Here is a 21,373-nt window from a genome sequence, read left to right as displayed (position 1 = left end):
TCTTCCAAGGTGCTATATGAGCAAAGTCAGTGAGAGCTGATGGTGTTTGGCACCTGGTACAAAGGTGCTTATCAACTTGCACAATTGATCCCTAACATACTATCTTCAGGTACATTATTTTCTTTTGAAAGAGCAAAGCTCAAATGCCAAATCATGCAGCTAAACTGATGGTCATGTTATTCAAATTATTCATCTACAGCTTAAATGACAGAATACACATTAATTAGTATTGTTATTGTAAATACGTCTTGCTTTTACTGATCTCTGACCAACAGTGATTTTTTCCCTAATATCAGCAATATATGTCCATAGAGAAGCCTTCCTTTCACTTTTGTAGTCATCCAGAAATTCTATGTTCCTTTACTTTTTAACCATAATTTGTATTAGCGTCTTTATTATGGGCTGTCATTGATTTGAAGTACATTTGACACGACTCTATAATCTTCGTTCTATCCAATTTGTCAAAAACACCACTCCTGCCCCCACATCAAATTGGCACTATGCACATGGATGTGTGTGTGTTTCCTACTAAATCTGCTCACCTTGTCAGCTGAACTATGGCAGCAGTATTTTAGATAATCATTTAGCCACTTTGCCTTCTGTGACAAAGTGGGACTGTTCTTAATGTTTCCTCTGAATACTGTGTGGGTGCCTCAGTTTCCCCTATGCATTTCTTAAGTCTCCAGTGTGCATAAATTGCCGACACTTTGTATCCTAGCAACAAATGGCTGGGGCCCTTCCCCCCTTGCAAGGGGATGGCTAAAGGTGAACAAAGAGATCAAGCGACCTCCTGGCCCAGAAAAGAGACAAAGGCCTGAAAGGAGGGGCTGGAGGGGGGTTTTCAGTTTGGAGCTGGCTGGGGACGGGAAATGAAGGCAGACAGGGTTGTCTGCCTCGTTGGGCCCCAGAATGGACCCTGCTGAGGGGTCCAGTTCTCTGTACCTACAAGCTCTGTTTTAGACCGTGTTCCTGTCATCTAATAAACCTCTGTTTTACTGGCTGGCTAAGAGTCACGTCTGACTGCGAAGCAAAGTAGGGGTGCGTGCACGACCCTCTGGCCTCCCCAGGACCCCGCCTGGGCAGACTCACTGTGGGAAGTGCACGGAGGGGCATATGCTGAATGTTCCAAGGAAAGACCCAGGAAGGTGAAGCCGTGTGAGCTTCTTGCCCTGAAGACAGTCTGCTCCAAGGGAGAGGAGGCTCCCCAAAGTCCTGACTCGCTTTGTGGGGAGCAGTTCCAGAGCATCACTCAGGGAATCCGTGACACCTTCATTATGCTTTTTTGAGCTCTCTGATTGAAATATCCATGTCCCTGAAATCCACCATTCCAATTTCAACGCTGCAGCAAGTACAGAATTGATCAGTTAAGGGTGGCTGAACTCAAATGTTTCTCTCTCTCCCCTTTCTCCTCCTCCTCCCATTTCTCTGTCAGGAGCACAAGCCAATCCGGTTGGATATCTGCAATGCTAACTCAGGCATCACTGTTTAGGCATTGGATAAAAGTCTTTATCTTTAAAAAAATCAAAAGAACTGAAGCTGATTCAAAAGCTCACTGTTGTCCCTTCCAACACCAGTACTACTTTTCACAAGTGCATTTTGCACTCATAGGGTTAGACCTCTGAGGCAGCCCACGGTTGTGAAAAGGTTTTAGGCACTTTACTGGAATTCAAATTACTTTTGTATTTGTTGAATATGAATATATTTCTTGACTCTCTCTCTCTCTCTTTTGGAAGGGGGGAAAAGTGGGTGGTAGGAGAAGGAAATTAAGTTTCTGGGATATGAATTTTCTTAACTAATAATACTGATTTAAACTACAAAGATAGTCATTCACATTTAACATCTCTTTAAAGACTCATAAGTCTGTCACCTTTCAAAGAGTGTCCACTCTGTCATTTAAATGTAGATTTGCCATTCGGTCACTCTCAACTCAATGCTCATTTATCAAATAATGTTTCTTGAGCCATTGTTGTTCTCAATCTCTTTTAATACTCTTCAAAGCAAACAAAGTTCTCTCATACCAGCCTAATTTCCTATTGTAGCAATAACTGCTCTGCTCAGGGGTGTGAAAAATGTACACCCCTGATTGTCACAGTTAAACTGACTTAACTCCTGATGTAGACAGAGTTAGATTTACGCGAGAATTCTCCTTTTGACCTAGCTACTGCCTCTCAGGGAGTACCTACATTGACAGAAAAAGCCCTCCCATTGTCATAGGTAACCTCTTTACTGAAGCACTGCAGCGGCACCACTGCAGAGCTTTAAGTGTAGACAAACCCATAGTAACTGATAAAGTTAATCTGAGTTCAAAAGCATGTGAGTTAGAGAACAACAGATCCCATTTATTTTTTCTTTTTTTTTTTTTAAACAAAGTGCTACATTACTTCCCTGAGGCCTTGGACCTAAAGTGGCAGCTTTCTGTAAGTATCCATAGCTACAGATGATCACTTTTAGCTAACCAGGGATTAGGGGTGTTAATCTCATAAAACCCTGTCATTGTGTCCAGTGTCATTTATCTAAAGCATCAGGCTTGCTTACAGGAGCTCTAGGGTTATGAGAGAAGATGCTGTTTTAATATATATGTTTTAATATTTATTTAACTTCTTTTAATAATTGTGGCCATTGCTGTTACAAATAAATAGTAGACGATAACTCTGTTGTATGGCCATTTTAAGGTGATAAATTCAGCAGCCAAAGTCTGTGGCCAGTCAAGTTTGAAACTCATTATTTAATGGGGTAACCACAATGCAATGAACTCTTCTGCCTCAATTTGGGTCAAGTTCCAATCTCTTCATGTTACTCCACATGGAAATTCCCTATGGCCTAGGGAACCCCATACTACTGAAAACTGAAGCCTCCAGCATCATAACATGCTGGAGATATGAGGAGGTTTATGCCTGGAGCACTCTGTCTTTCAGCTATTGTTGGCTGCAGAGCAGCCAATAGGTAGCTGAAGGACACCACTACAAATTAGAACAGGAAAGGCAAGAAAATGAAATTTGAGCAACTTTGTATACTTTATTTTAAAATGTTATCAGCCAGATTTTCCAAGATAGATTGTGCTCTGCCAGTCCTTAACTTCAGTATGCATTAAGTATGCATAATTCTCTGAAAATCATGTTCCTAAAGGTAAACCTGCCTTTCTGGCAATATTTTCCCATGGATTAAGATAGAGGTTAGAAGACTGAGATAGCCTCTAACAATTTTTGCAATCCTTGGTGAGTTTAAAAGCTCTGTAATGGAGCTATGTGCATCTTAGAAGTTACATTCTATCTTGCTCCAGCCCAGCAATACTACAGTTTACCTAAGGAAAAAGCCCTTGGGATGGATTCTTAACTGGATGAACAGACTATCCATGAAGCCAAAACATTTGAACAATTTCTATTGTACACCATTTTCTGGCAGGTAAACTGATGCAGAGATGTCAGATAATTAACTTGATATCACAAAAAGTACAATTTGCATAAATCCTGACGCCCAGTCCTCTAACCAAACAACATTTTCTCCCATGAAACTTCACAAACTAAGTGAAACTCACAAAACCTGTATTTTAAATTGGTTTCTAAAGCAGATTAAGCACCTTATTTTCTAATTTATAAAGTTTGCTTCCAAACAATATCCATCAACTGCTATAAGTTTTTGCAGCATATCACTAAATCTTAATAAAATATAAAACACAAAGCATTTTTTCTGTATCAGTTTTACAAATAAGACCATTTTTTCTTTTCTCCCTTTATATTTAATAGATATCCCAAGAGCTATGATAAAGTCATGAGAGATGACACCACTAATTAATGACCTTTTGCAGTAGCTGTAATGTAAAGAAATGCTTTGAATTACAATTAAATTAGAACATACACCAGGAAATTTATTTGGACAGCCCTTTTCTACATGCCTTGAATTGGTATTACAAAGTTTGTTATTTTATGGTAAAAAAACAGTGGCCGAACAGGACTTCACAGCTGTCAATTGTTATGAACATGCTGCACATCATGGTCCCTTGAAACATCTTGGGGGCCAAATTCAGATTTCTCCTTCCCCCAGAGCACAGACTACTCCTTCCAACTGAACTATCAGAGAATCTTCATTATGCTTACAGGGATGATTGCACGTAGCTGAGCAGTAAGGGCTGTGGTAGTCATTCTCACATAGCTTGTGATCATGTGTTTGAATTAGAGATTTCTCCTAGCTCAGCTTCTCACTTTGTCACAGGCTCATTTGTCTTTTGTTTCACAGTCCATTTTGGGGGTAATGACTCTGGTGTCACAGATACAATATTAGGACTTCACTGCAGGACTGAATAGGAGGAGGAAAAAAAGGGAGCCATAAGCTTAAGGGGAAGTATTCCCACACTTTGAATTCTAAGGTAATTCTAAGGTAATGCATCTCCCCTCTTCTTGAAACCCTCATCTCCCTCTCTGTGTCCTCCCCTCTCTTGAAACAAACCCATGCGACCTCTCTCCATGCCCCTAAAGCGCACATGATATGGCCTTACCCAAGCAGGCAGAAAGTCTCATATTCCCCAACCACATTACCTACTTTCTAGCTAGTCTTTTCAACATGGAGTTCTTGCTCAACAGCCAGTAAAGCCTTGCTCTCTGCTGTTTCCTGGCATGAGACAGGAAAAACAATCTGGGAGCATGGAAGGAGTAGGGCAAGGCACACACAGAAGGATAGATGAGAGTTTTGTTCAGTAGAGGAGAAGCAATGGATGCAGTCTCCAGATCCAGATGCTCCTCATCATTATAGTGTCTGCTACAGAGAAGAGGCCAAGGCTGATGCTCTAGGAAGTGACCAGTCCTGGGGGTATAAAATATCTCAGGAGTTACTGCTATCCTAAAAGTTATATACAAATACCTTTCATAAGCAGCAAGCATGGTAAAGAAAAGTAAGAGAAAGAAATGAAACTTTAGCAGGTAAATATCTGAGTCATTTCTTTCAAAAATGTGCACAATATGAAAGTATATGTTAAAGTAAAATATTATGAACAATGCGCAGTCTCACCACTGATAAGCCATCACTTATCAAAAGTTACTACACACAACAATAGCCAAGATATTGCAGTTTATTCCTACTATAAGTAGAGGACGGAGGAGTGGGAGAGAACAGCAGAATCTCAGATATTACTGTGTAGTAACATGCAAAATGTTCATTTACAAAAAATGTTGACTGCTGTAAAAAAGGTAATTTTCTCTCAATTACAGGAAACTGCAGGAATGTTAATGACATGGGGACCGATCCTACAAACACTTGGATATGTGCTTAAAACTACTCATGTGAGTAATACTATTTAAGTCAGTGGGACAACTCAAGTGAGTACAATGAAGCGTGTGTGTTTGCAGGATAGGAACTTAAGTTTAAATTATGCAATGTAATGCAAATTCTCCTTTTGGTTATAAATGCACAACCCCCCCTAAATCAAAGGGTAACACTGATAGAACAGAACAGATTTTGGCTTACTGTGTCCGTTTTCTTATATCCTTCAAAAAAAGAAAATATGTAATCATTGCTTGAGACTAAAACTTAATTTGGATTCCATTTCTCAGTTACAACTGGACTGGTTTTCACGTAGATTCATAGATTCTAAGGCTGGAAGGGACCACTGTGATCATATAGGCAGACATCTTGAATAGCAGAAGCCACTGAATTTCTCCAAAATAATTCTGAGAGCATATCTTCTAGGAAAATATCCAATCCCGATTTAAAAATTGTCTCTGATGGAGACTCCATCATAACTTGATAAATTATTCCAATAGTTAATTACTCTCATTGTTAAAAATTTGCATCTTACTTCCAAGTCTGAATTTGTCTAGCTTCAACTTCCATCCATTGGATCATGCTATACCTTTCTCTGCTAGACTGAAGAGCCTATTATTAAATATTTGGTTTCCCTGTAGGTAATTATAGACCAGGGATCGACAACCTGCAGCCCACGGCCCGCTAGTTTGTTTACCTTCCGTGTCGGCAGATTCGACCGATCACAGTTCCCAGTGGCCGTGGTTCGCCTCTCGAGGCCAATGGGGGCATTGGGAAGCAGCGGTCAGCACATCCCTTGGTCTGCGCCATTTCCCACAGCCCCCATTGGCATGGGATGGTGAACCATGGGTAGTGGGAGTGGTGATTGGCCGAACCTGCAGACACAGAAGGGAAACAAACCCGCCCGGCCCACCAGGGTGCTTATCCTGGCGAGCCGTGTGCCAAAGGTTGCCGATCCCTGTTATAGACAGTAATGGAGTCAGACGTTAACTTTCTCTTTGGTAAACTAAATAGATTGAGCTTCTCGAGTCTTTCACTGTAAGACATGTTTTCTAATCCTTTAATCATCCCCATGAACCCTCTCTAAATTTTCAACATCCTTCTTGAAATGTGGGCACTAGAACTGGACAGTGTTCCAGCAGCGGTCATACGTGTAAAACAGAGGTAAAATAAAATCTCTACTCCTACACAAGATTCCCCTGTTGATGTATCCCAGGATTCCATTAGCTCTTTTGGCCACAGAATCACACTGGGAGTTCACGTTCAGCTATATCTCCACTTGCTAATCTTTTTCAATGTCCCTGCTTCCTTGGATGCAGTCCCCCATCCTGTAAATATGACCTACATTCTTTGTTCTCAGATATATAATTTATCTTTAGCTATATTAAACACATATTGTTTGCTTGCACTCAGTTTACCATGAGACCCAGAGCCCACTGAATCAGTCCTCTTCATTATTTCCCACTTATCCAGTTTTTGTGACACCTGTGAACTTTATCAGTGATGATTTTATGGTTTCTTCTAGTTCATTAATAAAGATATTAAATAGCATAGGGCCAAGAACCAGTCCCTGCAGGATCCCACTGGAAAGAGACCATTCAATGGCTATTTCTGGTTTACAGTTACTTTTTGAGACCTGTCACTTAGCCAATTTTTAATCTATTTAATGTGTACCATATTAATTATATATCACTCTAGTTTTTTAAACAAAATGGCATGCAGCACCAAGACAAATGCTGTATACAAATCTGAGTATATTAAGTCAACACTATTACCTTTGTCAACCAAACTTGTAATATCAAAAAAGACATCAAATGAGGTTAACAGTATCTATTTTCCAGAAATGCATGTTGATTGGCATTAATTACATTACTGTCCTTTAGTTCATTATTAATCAAGTCCCATATCAGACATTCCATTATCTTGCCTGAGATCGAGGTCAGACTGACAGGCCTATAATTACCCGCATCACTCCATTTATCGTTTTTAAAAAATGACAAATTAGCTTTCTTCCAGTTTTGTGGAATGTCCCCAGGGCTCTAAGACCTATTGAAAATCAACATTAATGGTCCAATGAACATCTCAGTCAGCTCTTTTAAATCATTTGGATACAAGTTATCTGGACCTGCTGATTTTAAAGAAGTCTATCTTTAGTAACTTCTGTTTAGCATCCTCCACAGATACTAGTGGAATGCAAAGAGTATTATCACCACCACAGGATGAGGCTGCATCATCTGTTTTTTTCCAAATACAGAACAGAAAAGAATATTGAACATCTCTTCCTTTTCTGCAATATTATTGATTATTCTGTCATTTCCATCTGAAAAGAACTAATACCATTGCCAGGATTATTTTTGTTAAAATATATTTTAAAAACTCCTTCTTATCATCTGCAACTCTGCCAGCCATAGATTTTGCCTAGAGTCTCTTGGCTTCCCTTATCAATTTTCTACAATTTTTATTTTCTGATTTATATTCAGTCCTATCAGTTTCCCCTTTCTTATACATATTATTTTGTACAGCTGCCTTAACTTTTCCTCTAAACCATTATTTTCCCCACCAACATAGCCTTCTTCCTCATTTGTGGGATTCTGGCTTTTGGGGTATCTAGTGTTCCTAAATGATTCCTAATAATTATTCACATTTTTCTGATTTAATTCTTCTCCCAGCTGATTTGGCTCATAACTGTTTTCAGCACTGTGAACTGGTCTAGCCTTTGTACATTTGTAAATGTGATCAAGTCATAATCACTTGTACCTAAGTTAAGTTTAAATTTAAGTTCTGTGATCAGTTTGTCTTCATCTGTCCAGACAAAGTCTAATATAGAATTAGATGAAACACTTTTTGAGTAAGGAAACCATCATCTATAATGTTTAGAAATTAGAAGGATGTTTTAGTACTGGCAGCATGAGAACTCCAGCATGTGTCTCTCAAACTGAATTCCCCCATAATCAGAGATTTTTTTCTTTTTTCCTACACCTTGTAGATACGTGAGTAAGCATGTGGGCATTATTTTCCCTAGTGCAATTTGGTGGTCGATTGCAGACAGCAACTAGTATCCCATCTTGAGCTCTATATGTTAGGGCATGGATCCATAAACAATCAAGATCATATTCTTCAAAGTTATCCATGACTCAGAAACAAGTAATACCATTTTTAACAGAGTGCCACTCCCCCTCTTTTGCCCATTCATTCCTTCCTAAGTAGGTTATTATAATTGATTTTAAATATTCCAATTGTGTGAAACATACCACCAGTTTCTGTTATAGCAACTAGATCAAATTTATGTTCATAAATGAGCAATTCCGATTCTTATTCCTTTTGTTTGTTATCCAGACTTCTAACATTAGTATACAGGAAATTAAAAAAAAATTCTTCTCTTCTTCTCCTTTTTTTTTTTGTTTTGTTCTTCAACATCTTGATTTTGTGCTGAGTGCTCATATCTTCCTTCTTTTAACTCTTTCCTTTTGCTATTATTTTAACCCCCTCCAAACTACTCTAGCCAGCCTGTCCACAGGAAGATTGGTCCCTTGCTAGTGAGGTGGATGCTTCTGAAACGATAGAAGATAGACCAAAGTTACACAAAACAAAAGCCCTGCATCCTACACCATGTACCTAATCGAATCTTCTGCCTTCTGTCTTCCTTTGCTTGTGGGATAGGAAGAAGCTCAGAGAAAATTGTTTGGATATTATTATTCTTCAGTATGCTTCTGAGTTCTGTGTAGTCATCTGATATCCTGTCAATAATGCTTATACGAACTGTCACCAATGGCTCCTCATCCATAGACTTCAGAAGCCTATCCAGGCTTAGAGTGGTATTTTGTATTGTGGTTCTGTATTGTGGTATCCTGTAAATCTGTCCCTTCCCTTAGATCTGCTGGATCCTGAGATGTATCTTCCATAGTTTCTACACTTGGACCTGGTATCAATTTGAAACTTCTAGTGGCATGGAATTCCTGGTGATTCTCTTGTCACTGGTGACCAGAGTCTCTCCTCAACTATCTCCAATCATGTAGAATGACACCGTGACCTCCTGCTCCTAGTAGTTAGGAACCACCAGACTTTCTCTCTGACTTCCTTTCTATCCCATTTCTTTGTGGCTAGCTCCATTCTTCCTTGAACCTGGGGTAATGGTGTTTCCTGAACCTGGTTGTCTAGGAACTTCTTAACTTCTGATTCTTAGTAGTGTCTCTGCTTGCCCATCCAATCCAAGAATCTTATTCCTCTAGTACAGGTACTAACGTACATTTCATGTCAGGAAGTCTCTTCTGTCTTCAGTAAGGAAAGAGAACATGTTACATCTGATGCAGGTCACCACCACCACTGTTCCATTGCTGTCCATCTTAATAACACACTTAGTGCTGAACTTAGAGGGAAACCCTCTTATGCTCCCTTTCCAAACTTCCATGTTAACTGCCTGTGTTCATAGTTCTTGAGTGTGCCTAACAAATGACTTTTTTATACCAAGTCTTCTCTGCTTAGCTTAGCTCAGCTCAGCTCCGCTCCTTACCACCAGGGAGTGATTAGCTAATCAGAGACTTCAAACAGCTGAGTTGATTGATGGTCCAAGAACTATAACTTTGCAGCCTTTAGCAAGGGACTGATCAAAGGTCCAAGGGCTATATATCGGGCTATATAAAAGTGGCAAGGGCTGCATAAGAGCAACATTTATAATTGAACAAACCTGAAATGGACAGCCCAACAACCTAGTAATAATGTTCTGCAACACTGCCTGAGGAAGCCTGGTTCTATTATTGAATCTAGCATTTCACAGATAGGTCAGCTGCATGCAGAGACATCTTAGAGGTGGCATTTTAAGCTGCAATAAAATGATTGGTAATGGGACCTAATGTGATTTAGTTATCTCCGTGGCTGATTTAAGATTTGCTAACATGTTCTGAAAAAGGTCTGATACCCCATGTATTTAGAGAGAATTCTGTCTCTGCCTTTAATGTCCATATTTCTCATCACCTCCTTCCTTTAAAAAATAATTATCAGAGATATTTGAATGAAAACAGGATTATTGTTTCTTAACAGTTCATCTGCTCCTGCTGCTTCTTTCCCACCTGAAGTCATAATCCTTTCTTTGTGACAACAAAAATTGCTTCTGCAATAACAATTCTGATGTTGCAAATGGAAGGTAGGGAAGCAGCAGCAGGAGTAGATGAACCATTAAGAAACAAAGATTCTGTTATCATGCAAATGTCTGTAGCAATAAAAATCTGGAAAGAGAAATACAACATGTACAACAAGGATGCAGGAATATTTCTAAACAGTGATTCACAACACTTTAAGTAAACATGGCTCCTAATGACCAAGGACAGATAGGGTATTGGGGGACAGGAGCACATTTCCAACCAGATGTTGGGTTTTTCATTATCGGCTTATCTCTAATTGAAGCTGACATGACATTTGAGCCAGCCTATGAATTCAGGGAAGCTGCACGTATTGCTTTTTGTTCCTATTAGCCTTCTTGAACATATACAGCAATTCTCCGTGGCTCAAGAGAAAGGCTCAAATAATCAAAATGCTGCCATCACAAACTATAGTAAAGTCTTGAAATAAAATAAAATAAAACATAGGACTCCTAGCATATGTAGTTAAAATAGAACAATGGAATATCAACCCAACATCTTGACAGGATCAGTCTGGCCATGTGACAGATTTGCATTTAGATCTTAAAAAAGAAAAAGTATTTTATCTCAAAAGACGTTTAGTTGCAGGACAAAATCAAAAGTGAGAGCACAATTCTACTCTCAGATCCACATGGCTGATCTCACCTTCAATATTTTGATTTTCCTACATACAAAGAACTCCAAAAGCAGGAACAGCAGGAAGGTGGTATTGGAATATACCACGTAGCTCTGAGAAAAGATTTTTGCTCTAAAGAATGTCCTGTTCTGCTGTATTCTATTATATTCTAGTTCCTATACTGCTCCTATTACCCTGGTATCAGAGAACCTATTAACAACTGAGTGAGAAATGTTGACAACTGATGGCTGGTTGCCACAGGCGCTTCCTTAAAATGTGTGTGCGCATCTGCACACATGGTGCCATAAAGCTGAAATAGTGGCATTGTAATAATAATAATAAATAAACATTGCTATGGATGAAATACCACTGCTGTTAGGCAAATACTCCAGTCCAATAAACTACAATATCTACTTCGGAATATGACTAATGTCTTGGATAGACTGTAAAAAGCAATGTCCAAATTGTAAACAAGCAAGAAAGAAATTCCTCTTTAAATAAGAATGTTTTAACAGTTTCTATATGTTTAAAACAGTTAATGATATGTTTAATAGCAATGTAACTTAAAGGGCCTGGCTCAGAAGTGGAGATGAATAAAGGGTGTAAATTATGCCCATTTGTGAAAAAGGGAGTAATTTTCAAGGATGTTGATTCAAATTGGGATTCACTGATGCAGAATTGGACATAAATACTTGACATAATGATTGGGCTGGCCAAAGTCATCTTTCAGATGTTTTTACCACTCCCATCACTGTGCACAAAAGAGACAACAAAGGGAGATATGACAGAGGTCTATGAAATCATGACTGGTGTGGAGAAAGTAAATAAGGAAGTGTTATTTACTCTCTCTCATAATATAAGAACTAGGGGTCACCAAATGAAATTAATAGGCAGCAGGTTTAAAACAAAAAAATAAAGTATTTCTTCACACAATGCACAATCAGTCTGTGAAACTCTTTGCCAGAGGATGTTGTGAAGACTATAAGAAGGTTCAAAAAAAGAACTAGGTAAATTCATGGAGGATAGGTCTATCAATGGCTATTAGCCAGGATGGGCAGGGATGGTGTCCCTAGCCTCTATTAACCAGAAGCTAGGAATGGAATGGACACTTGATGATTACCTGTTCTGTTCATTCCCTTTGAAGCACCTGGTAATGGCCACTGTCGGAAGACAGGATACTGGGCTAGATGGACCTTCAGTCTGACCCAGTATGGCCGTTCTTATGTGCATATAAGATTGAAATCCTCAAACGGAAGTGAGACTGGCAGCCTTATCTAAACCTTATAAGTGGCTTTTACACAGACTTGAATTTTCTCTCTTCTCTCTCTTACAAAACACTGGTAATACTTTTTTCCTATCTTCCTATTTTCAGTCTTCTCTCACACACAACAATAACAATGGAAGTAGTGGTTTAAATACAAAGAAAAAAAAAGGGAAATGTTGTTTTGTGGAGGTTATGCCCTGAGGCTCAACCTCAGCTCATAGAAGGGAGTCAGCCCTGCGCTGGCTGCTGAAAAGGCTCTTTCTAGCTCCCTCTTGTCGTCTTCTATCTCATACAAGTTTCATGGTGTCTTAGGGATGGGTATGAACTGAAATTCCTTTGTACAAACATGGCACAATATAAACCAGCCTCTGGCATGTGGCTCGCCAGGGTAAGCACCCTGGCAGTTCAGGCCAGTTTGTTTACCTGCCGTGTCAGCAGGTTTGGCTGACTGCAGCTCCCACTGGTCGCAGTTCACCATCCCAGGCCAATGAGGGCATCAGGAAGCAGCGCGGGAGAGGGATATGCTTGCCACAGCTTCCCACCACCCTCATTGGCTTGGGATGGCGAACCGTGACCAGTGGGAGCTGCGGTTGGCTGAACCTGCCAACATGGCAGGTAAACAAACTGGCCTGGCCTGCCAGGGTGCTTACCCTGGCGAGCCGCATGCCAGAGGTTGCCAACCCCTGATATAAACATATTGGTACTTTTTTACATCTTCCCTACCTGGTTTCTAAAGGTGTGACTCAAGAATTGACCAAAGTTGGATTGTGGCACTGCTAGTGGATATATGGAACAATAAAAGACATGGAAAGACAAGAAAGCAATGCAAAAAAAAAAAAAGAAATAAAAAAAAAGAAAAGGAAAAAAAAACACAAGCCACAAAACAAAACAAAGAAACCCCACATCTTAATTGAGGTAGGAAAGGCAACAATATATCTTGAAGTTCTTTGTTTAGGAGAACATCTGTCCAGTGATATTCAACCACATCAGGTGAAATTATGCTACGGCTTTGCCTAATACATCCTGGATATTCCAGTTACTGTGGAGGAGGTAACTTTAGGGCCCAATTCTGCTGTTCTTACATTTGGAAAACTCCTACTCACTTCCATGGGAGTTTGTTCTGGGTAAGGATTGCAGGGTAGGCCCTAAGAAGAGCATTCAAAGTTCACAGGATTAGAGCCAGTGTCACCATCCCTTGTTTTTCATGTTGTTTGGACTTTTTGCCTGATAGAATATGACATAATTGTGCTGTGGCGTCTCTCTACTAGATCTTCTCCCATCAAGCATTTTCTAAGTATGAGCATCCAATCCACATGTCAATTAAAAATGCATTATACTTTATATATTCATTTACACCTTTGCAGAGTATAAAGGGTCATAAAACACTACCATTCTCTTACTACTTTGTACGGGTGTATGTGACTAGACAAGGTGCAAGACCAGTATTTTAATAATGGCTGTTCTTTTTTGTCCAAATACTGAGTTGCCATTTTGCTTATCTGTCTGTTGTAAGTTCTTACCACATTGTCTGGGAATGAAACTCTTGGTTATTTCTGCTTTTTTCCTGGGTCTACCATCTATCACAGTCTTTATCACTGTGTAGGAACAACAGGCGCAAATGGAAGTAAAAAAACTGATTGTTCAATTTTCTTTGCTATAGCATGATTGCTGCACAAAGGGAAAAGGAAGAACATTTCTCTTGCGGTATTGTGTAGCTCTGCCAGCTCATATAAAGGAGTTCTGGAGAACTTTATGTGGCTCAGGATCTCTACTTTGGCCACTTTTTATGCATATATATTTTCAGTAAATAACTGTAGTTTTTTTTTTCCTCCCTTGTGTCTATATATTATGTCATGAACATCAGAATGTAGGAATGGCCATACTGGGTCAGACCAATGAGCCACCCAGCACAGGGATCGGCAACCAGTTTGTTTATCTGCTGCATCCATAGGTTTGACCAATCGCGGCTCCCACTGTCCACAGTTTGCCGCTCCAGGCCAATGAGGGCTGCGGGAAGTGGTGCAGGCCGAGGGATGTGCTGGTTGTCACTTCCCGCAGGGTGCTTACCCTGGCGAGTAGCATGCCAAAGGTTGCCGACCCCTGATCTAGCACAATAACCTGTTTTTTGACATTGGCCTCTGGCAGATGCTTCGGACGGAATGAGCAGAACAGGGTAATTATCAAGTGATCCACCCATGTCATCCAGTCCCATTTTCTGGCAGAGGTTTAGGAACACCCAGAGCAGGGTTTGAATCCCTGACCATCCTGGTTAACAGTCATTGAGGGACCTATCCTTCATGAACTTATCTAATTCTTTTTTTAACTCAGTTATACTTTTGGCCTTCACAACATCCCCTGGAAACAAGTGCAGCATCATCATATATTCTGTATTTACCACCCCCTGGGACTGCTTTGTCCACCCAGTACTTCCATATTATCCTTTAAATTGTCTCTATTTTTAAAATACTGAACACAGTTATCACAGAGTTAAGCCCTCCCTAATTAAACCAAACTTCATACTATTTTCTTTGCAACATTAAAATAATGACTATTCAACTGTCCGTTTTTGATGACTCCCAAGAAATCCTTTCTGCATAATCTTCAGGTAATTATACAGGTATCTGAGCTCTCTTGTTCAGTTTCACTTCTTCTATTGCCAGTATGTTCTCTAGTCTTTCGTCTTTCCTTTTCCTATCATCTTGTTCTTAGGTTTCACTATCTGCCAAGATTTTTTCAGAAACTTATGTATAGTTACTACCCCTGGAATTTCCTCTTATATGTTTGTGATTTGGATTTCTCGCCCAAGCAACTAGAGTGTGTATTTCCCTTAAGATCTTTTAATGTATAATATTTATTTTTGAAGCTGAACAAGAGTTTAAAATCCCTATCTGTAGCATATTTCTGCCCTCTTGAGTGGTGCTATGATTTCCCTCAGCTCTCTCCTTTTTAAAGTTAGGGCAGAAAATGATCTTGGAAAAACTGAAGCTTGTGGCCTTTGAGTATAAGCTCTGGATGTTCTCCAGCTTTTTTCATGCTTCTAATAATGATGACATTTCACAATAAGATCTCTCTGTCTGTTATGAGGCCCAGGTGGAGGAATAGTACCCTTTCTCTTCTATCTACTTTCAACTTTTCTGGAGAGCTCAGATTTAACAACTCTGCAATTCAAGTTTTACATACCAGATTTTATTCCCTCTATCCACATTTTCCAGGAACCGCTTAATAGTGATCACATTCCTTCTTGCTCTGTTTTCTATATCATTTAATTTAAGCTTCATCTTTTTCCCACTATCCCTGCTAGTAGTGCCATACCATTCTGCAACTCAGTCTCTCACTTGTTTCTTCTAAGCCAGTTTCTAACACAGTAACTCAATTTTCTAAGTCAGTACCATCCTTCATTATTGCTAGAATATTTGGCATCAGGTCATTTCACACAGCCTTAAATTCAGAGATCAATTCCTTAAATGTCCGTCCTGGTGGCCAGCTGATTCTATCCGGTCCTGTCATTTTGTCCACCATGTCCTCAACTGGAGTCAAAGAGGGATCCCCAGTCACCACCATGTGAGCCTGAAATACTCTTCTTTTAAAAATGAGATTATTTGAGAGTGTCCATTCTCTGCAACTTGAGCTCTGCTTCCTTGGTTTAGGGGGTCAATGGACACAGATTACTTTGCTATCCACTCAGAGTTTAAGATTCAGGCAGCCATTTAGTCCAGTCCCCATAATTTGGGCTGTACACTAGTGGGATTATTTGGGTATGAAGTAACATTTCATGTTACTTTGTTTTTTCATATTTTTTTAAACACACAGCAGCTGTTTGCAGCTGCTAAGGGGTGGAATGGCAGAATAAGTCCTAGGAGAGATTGATTAGTGGCCAGCTATGGGAAATGGGCAAACATATATGATAAATTGAACCAGACAGCTTCACAATTGATCACATAGATGTCACTGCCACCACATGAATGCACATAGTTTAACCTGATAGAAGTCTAGCCAAAGGGGATTTTACCTGGGCACAATTGTTGTCCAGGACTCTGTTTGAAAGACCTTGGTAGTAGCTTCTCTTCAGTCCCCATAGAACTTTTCTATTTTACCTGGTTGTATGGCATCAAAGTCTATCATATTGCATTGTTTTAAAAGCTATTACCAAGAAATAATAATCCCCAAAAGGAAAAATGTGCCTAGGAGCAATAGGACCTGGCACCTCTTAAATGAAACTTATTATACATATCAAATGAATATGGTGAATGCTGTTATATTACTTCTGATATCAGTGCGTATCCAGTGCGTTACTTAGCAACAAACTGAGATCAGACATTGTAAGAATTTGCTCTGCAAAAATGCTACCAGAACTGATGGCTACACAACTGTAAATTTATTCCTAATTGCACAATGAGGTATTGAAACACAGAGGCACAATGTTTAAATACCTTTAAAAATCTGGGCCTAAATCTTAAATCTAAATCTCATGCTTCAAAATGCCTAGATCATTTAGAAAATGGGAGACAGACACTTCAGAAAATTTTATTCTTAGGGCCGGATTTACAAAAGTATTCTGGGAAAGATAGATACATAGGCACTTTTGAAAATCCTACTAAGATATCTAACTCCCATTGCAAGTCATTTTTTATTAGATCGGTCACTGAAAAAACAAAACCCACTTTTTTTGATTTTCAATTTTTAATGGAGAATTCAAACAATACTGTGGAAACCAGACACTTTCCATGAAAAATGTTGTTTAGTCAAAAACCTTATTTTTTGGGTCAAGAACAGTTTAGGTGGAAAAATGTTGACCAACACTCTTACCTGTGGATAAGAAATCAGTGACACAGAATCTGTGTATAAAGTCTACATCTATACCCTAGTCCTGACACAGAGGACTGACTGTTTCTCTGACCAGTTCAAATGTGCACGACCTGCCACTTTGTTCTAGTAGTTTTGGAGGAAGATGATTACACTTTTCAATATTACTCTGATGGCAGTAAAACAAAACCTATTAACCTATATGGAATGATAGCAGACTAATAAAACCTGCTTCTTGTAAATACTAAACAAATGCTGTAGCAGAAGTTATTCTCATTGGGGAAAAATACAGCATTACATATGTTGCAGCTTTTATACATATTGAATGTGATTATTATTGAGGAAGTTGGAAAAATTGTATCTCCGGCAGCTGTGAAGTTTGTTTCCAGCAAATATTTCAGTTTAGTAAGTTTCTATGCCCAGTGTTGTTAGAACAAGTAAATTGTCAGACAGCAAATAACTGTGGGAAGTGTCTATTTGATTATGACAACAAAAGCTCCATTTGGGCAGACAAAGATGCAAATAAATATTATTATGCAGGGGTCTAAACCACCTCTTCGCTAATGCATGGATTTACCTAGAAGTGATTGGCCCCAGTAGAGGCCTCCACATTTGATGATCTTAAATAGTGAGAAATAAAATAGGCATCTATGATTAGGTGATGTTTAGGCTGTACTGCTAAAATAGCCTCAGGACACACCACTGCGCAAGACAAAACAACCCACGAGGAAGGAAGCCTCTGCGCTCGACAGTTAACTGTATCCTCTTCCTCCCACAACATCCTTCCAAAGTAAACAAACAACAACAACAACAATTTTTGCTCTAAACAATTGTGACTTTTGGCATTGTGTGTGTGAGAAAAATGGGCATAATTTAGAGTTTAGTGATGAATGTATGTGCTCACTTCTAATAATACTTCTAATAATAAATATTATTATGCATTTCCACTAACAGCCTTAAACTATGAGGGGGTAGATTTTTAAAGGTATTTAGGTGTTAAATGGGATTTTTAAACGTGCCTAGGTACCTAATTCCTATTAAAATCAAGGGGACTTATGTGCCTATCTGCATCTTAAGGAACTTAAACACCTTTAAAAATCTGGTCCTAGATGCTTTCCTAAGAGAAAAGAAGGAACAATCACAGCCCAGGGGAGATCACAGTATAAAGACAGAAGGGTTACAAGATAATATAAGGTTAAGTTTTAAGAAAAGCTTTTTCTCCCATTACCCTTCCCCAAAATAGGATATATAAATTAGTCCAATTATTCTCCACACTTGTCAGTACAATTTATCTAGTTTCCCTGAAGGCGTCACATGGGAGCTGTCTCACTTCTACATTATAATACTATCAAACTCAATATGGCATAGTTTTCAGTATCATGGTTAATATCTGTTTGGACTTCAGAAGCTACAACAGGTCCTTCTCATAATTCGCTCATGAATATGCAACTGTGCAAGGACACTTACAGTAAGCGTGTCAGACCAATGCCAAAGGCATGTGGCAGTGCTGTGCTTCAACTCAAGCTCAAAAACAATAAAGGATAATAGTTAGAACATTCCTGTAAATTGAGTTATGCTAAATTAAATTATCCGTGCACGTGTCTAACAGACATTGTCAAAGCACCATGATAACTATACAGATTTGAACACCAAGCAGCAAACTATAAGCTGCAATGTGACAAAAAATAGTATCTCAGCTAGCATGGCTAGAAAGCTGAATACAGTGTAGTTACCTCAAATCAAGTCTAAATAACTGAGCAGACCAACCACAGTCTGACATATTTCCAGTGGTGGAAATTGTAGCAATAGAGAAACAACAACAACAAATCAGGAAACTCAAACTTGAGAGTCACTTGTTTGTTAATCAAATATGCCATTTTCAAAGTCCATATGTCAGAGAGAAAAATAATATTTTGTTTTACTTTAAATAAGCAACAGAGGGAAAACAATTGCCATGTTCAAATTTTTACTTAGTGAAATTAGTGACTATATAAATTCCAAATGCTTATAGCATATTTAAAGTGTTCCACATTATCATTCTTTTTGGGTATTTACTGTAATAGAACACAAGGGATTTACTAAATTCATGTGGGAGTCAAATGCAAATCTATATGTACATATTTATTCTGCCTATGTATTTCAAAAGCATTTATCAATACGCTGTAAGTCAGGGGTTCTCAAACTGGAGGTTGGGACCCCTCGGGGGGGCATTAGCTGTCAAACTCCACCCCAAATCCTGCTTTGCCTCTAGCATTTATAATGGTGTTAAATATATTAAAAAGTGTTTTTAATTTATACTGGGGGTCACACTCAGAGGCTTGCTATGTGAAAGGAGTCACCAGTAAAAAAAGTTTGAGAGCCACTGCTGTAAGTTAAGCATTATTCAACTACACTCTCCTCTTCTGATATCCTTTTCAGAGTTATGTTTTATTTATCACAGCAACAAAACAAAGAAACAGACAATAAAAAATAGTATAAAACAGAAATACTGTCCTGTATTTCAGCTCTGGTGGACAACTAGCCTACAAAAGTGAGGAAGTTTCAAGCAATCAAAAAATCACTAAGCAGGAAATCAGAACAATTTTAAGACACTGAAAAACTCCGGATCTGTGCCACAATCATTTACTACCAAAACAACCATTGTTGGAGGAGGGGGGTTGGGGAAGGAGATCACAATGAATAGGAAAGGAATATATGTATATTCCTTTTTGTTTGTTTGTTTGTTTGTTTTAATCTCTCTCCTGTACTCTTCTGGTTTTATTCTCATGTGCCATAACAACTAACATATTCTGATGCCTGTGAGTTACATGCACACATAGTGACCTGTGCAGAAGTTACTCAGAGAAATTCCAGATCAGATTATTTCCGAAGATTTAGGCCAGCCCAGGACACCTTGTTGCTACTAGGTGCATCTTCCTGTGCCCTATTAGAAAATATTTCTCTCAATTCAACATCCTGCCTCTCCTTTCTGTCCACTGCAGCAGACCCTTGCTGGAGAAGCAATAATTCAGTCCTAAATATTTAACAAGAATATATTACATATTTACCAACTGACTGGATTAGTGCAGTGGAAGAAACCTTTGGAACTATCTGGCCTTTTGTACTTGATTTATCAAACAAACAGTATTCTATGAATGGAATTTTTGTATTTAATTTCTTTGGTTATGTTTGGGGTGGGGGAGGGAAATAATTCAGGCCAAATCTATTCTGTTTGTAGAGTTTGTAATTCTCTGAATGGAACCTATCCATCTTGCAGAGTTTGTCTTTATGAAGAAATCCTGTGAACTGATTAAAAGAGAGGAGTCCTTAACTCAGTCATTCAAAATAATGGAAATCAGCATTTATTTTAATACACATGTGCGAAAGTGCCAATTAGAAAAACATTCAGAACTTTAAAAATTCTGAACTAATTTCTTCAAATCTCCTTTTTTGGGGGAGTGGACCGGGGTGGAGAGATGAGGGGTAATTTTCCTTGAGGGCTATCAAGCCTGTCAGTTTCAATGTTTCCAGTGTCAGCTATTTCTGATTCTAAAAATGCTTCTGATTAAAATGTGGGCTAAGCAGTAGGATTTTTTTTTTGTTGTTGTTGTTCCATGATCCTATAACTCAAAAATAACCAATTTCCCTGAAGTTTCCCCAAGAAATTCATTTTATGGTTGAGTCCAGGCATGGCAAATTTAACTCCAAGTAGAATTTGGGCTCCTTCTTCTCAGCTACTAAAAGGAATCCAGTGACTCCTTGTCTGACTTTCATCCCAATGTCTCCTATTCCCGCCATTCCAGTATTTCAGCATTCTGCATACTGCCTTTTAAACTCCATTTAAAATGCCTAAAACCCAGATAGAAAAATAAGAATGTCAGTCCGAACCATTAAATCCAGAGCAACTGGTGGCTCAAGTGCCATAGCATAACCACACTAACTACATCTTATACATTAAAAAGCAATTACTATAGTGTGAGGAAGTTAGAGAGTGAATTGAAATTAATTTAGTACAGGAAAAATTCTTGCAGAGAGCTTTTTTTTAATTTTTACAAATGTGTTGTTTTTTCACAAATTCATCACAGAACATCTAGGATGTGTGGGCATTCTAGACACTTTTTCCAGGAGTGTACACTGGTATGCAGAATACAAAAATGAGAAAATCTTCAAGAGAGCCAGAGAGACCTTCCCGTTCATAATATATTTATGAGATTCCTTATTATTAACTATTTTCTTTAATAAATTAAGCTGTGTTTTTTTTTGTTTTTTATAGTTCATAATTTGGTCATGAACATTTTCTCAGGATTGAAGTTTTGCCACAAA

The 21,373-nt window shown here is 38.8% G+C and overlaps 1 protein-coding gene across 2 annotated transcripts in view; it reads right to left on the bottom strand.

Moving 5' to 3' along the window:
- The window catches only part of IL1RAPL1 (interleukin 1 receptor accessory protein like 1), a 1,148,381-nt gene that overhangs the window by 244,398 nt on the left and 882,610 nt on the right, over positions 1-21,373 (bottom strand). The gene's annotated exons all lie outside the window — the stretch shown is intronic.

The sequence above is a fragment of the Gopherus evgoodei genome, chromosome 1, assembly GCF_007399415.2.
Source record: "Gopherus evgoodei ecotype Sinaloan lineage chromosome 1, rGopEvg1_v1.p, whole genome shotgun sequence".
Classification (NCBI taxonomy): domain Eukaryota; kingdom Metazoa; phylum Chordata; order Testudines; family Testudinidae; genus Gopherus; species Gopherus evgoodei.
The sequence above is the reverse complement of the archived record's forward strand: the minus strand, read 5'-3'. Positions and strand labels throughout refer to the sequence as shown.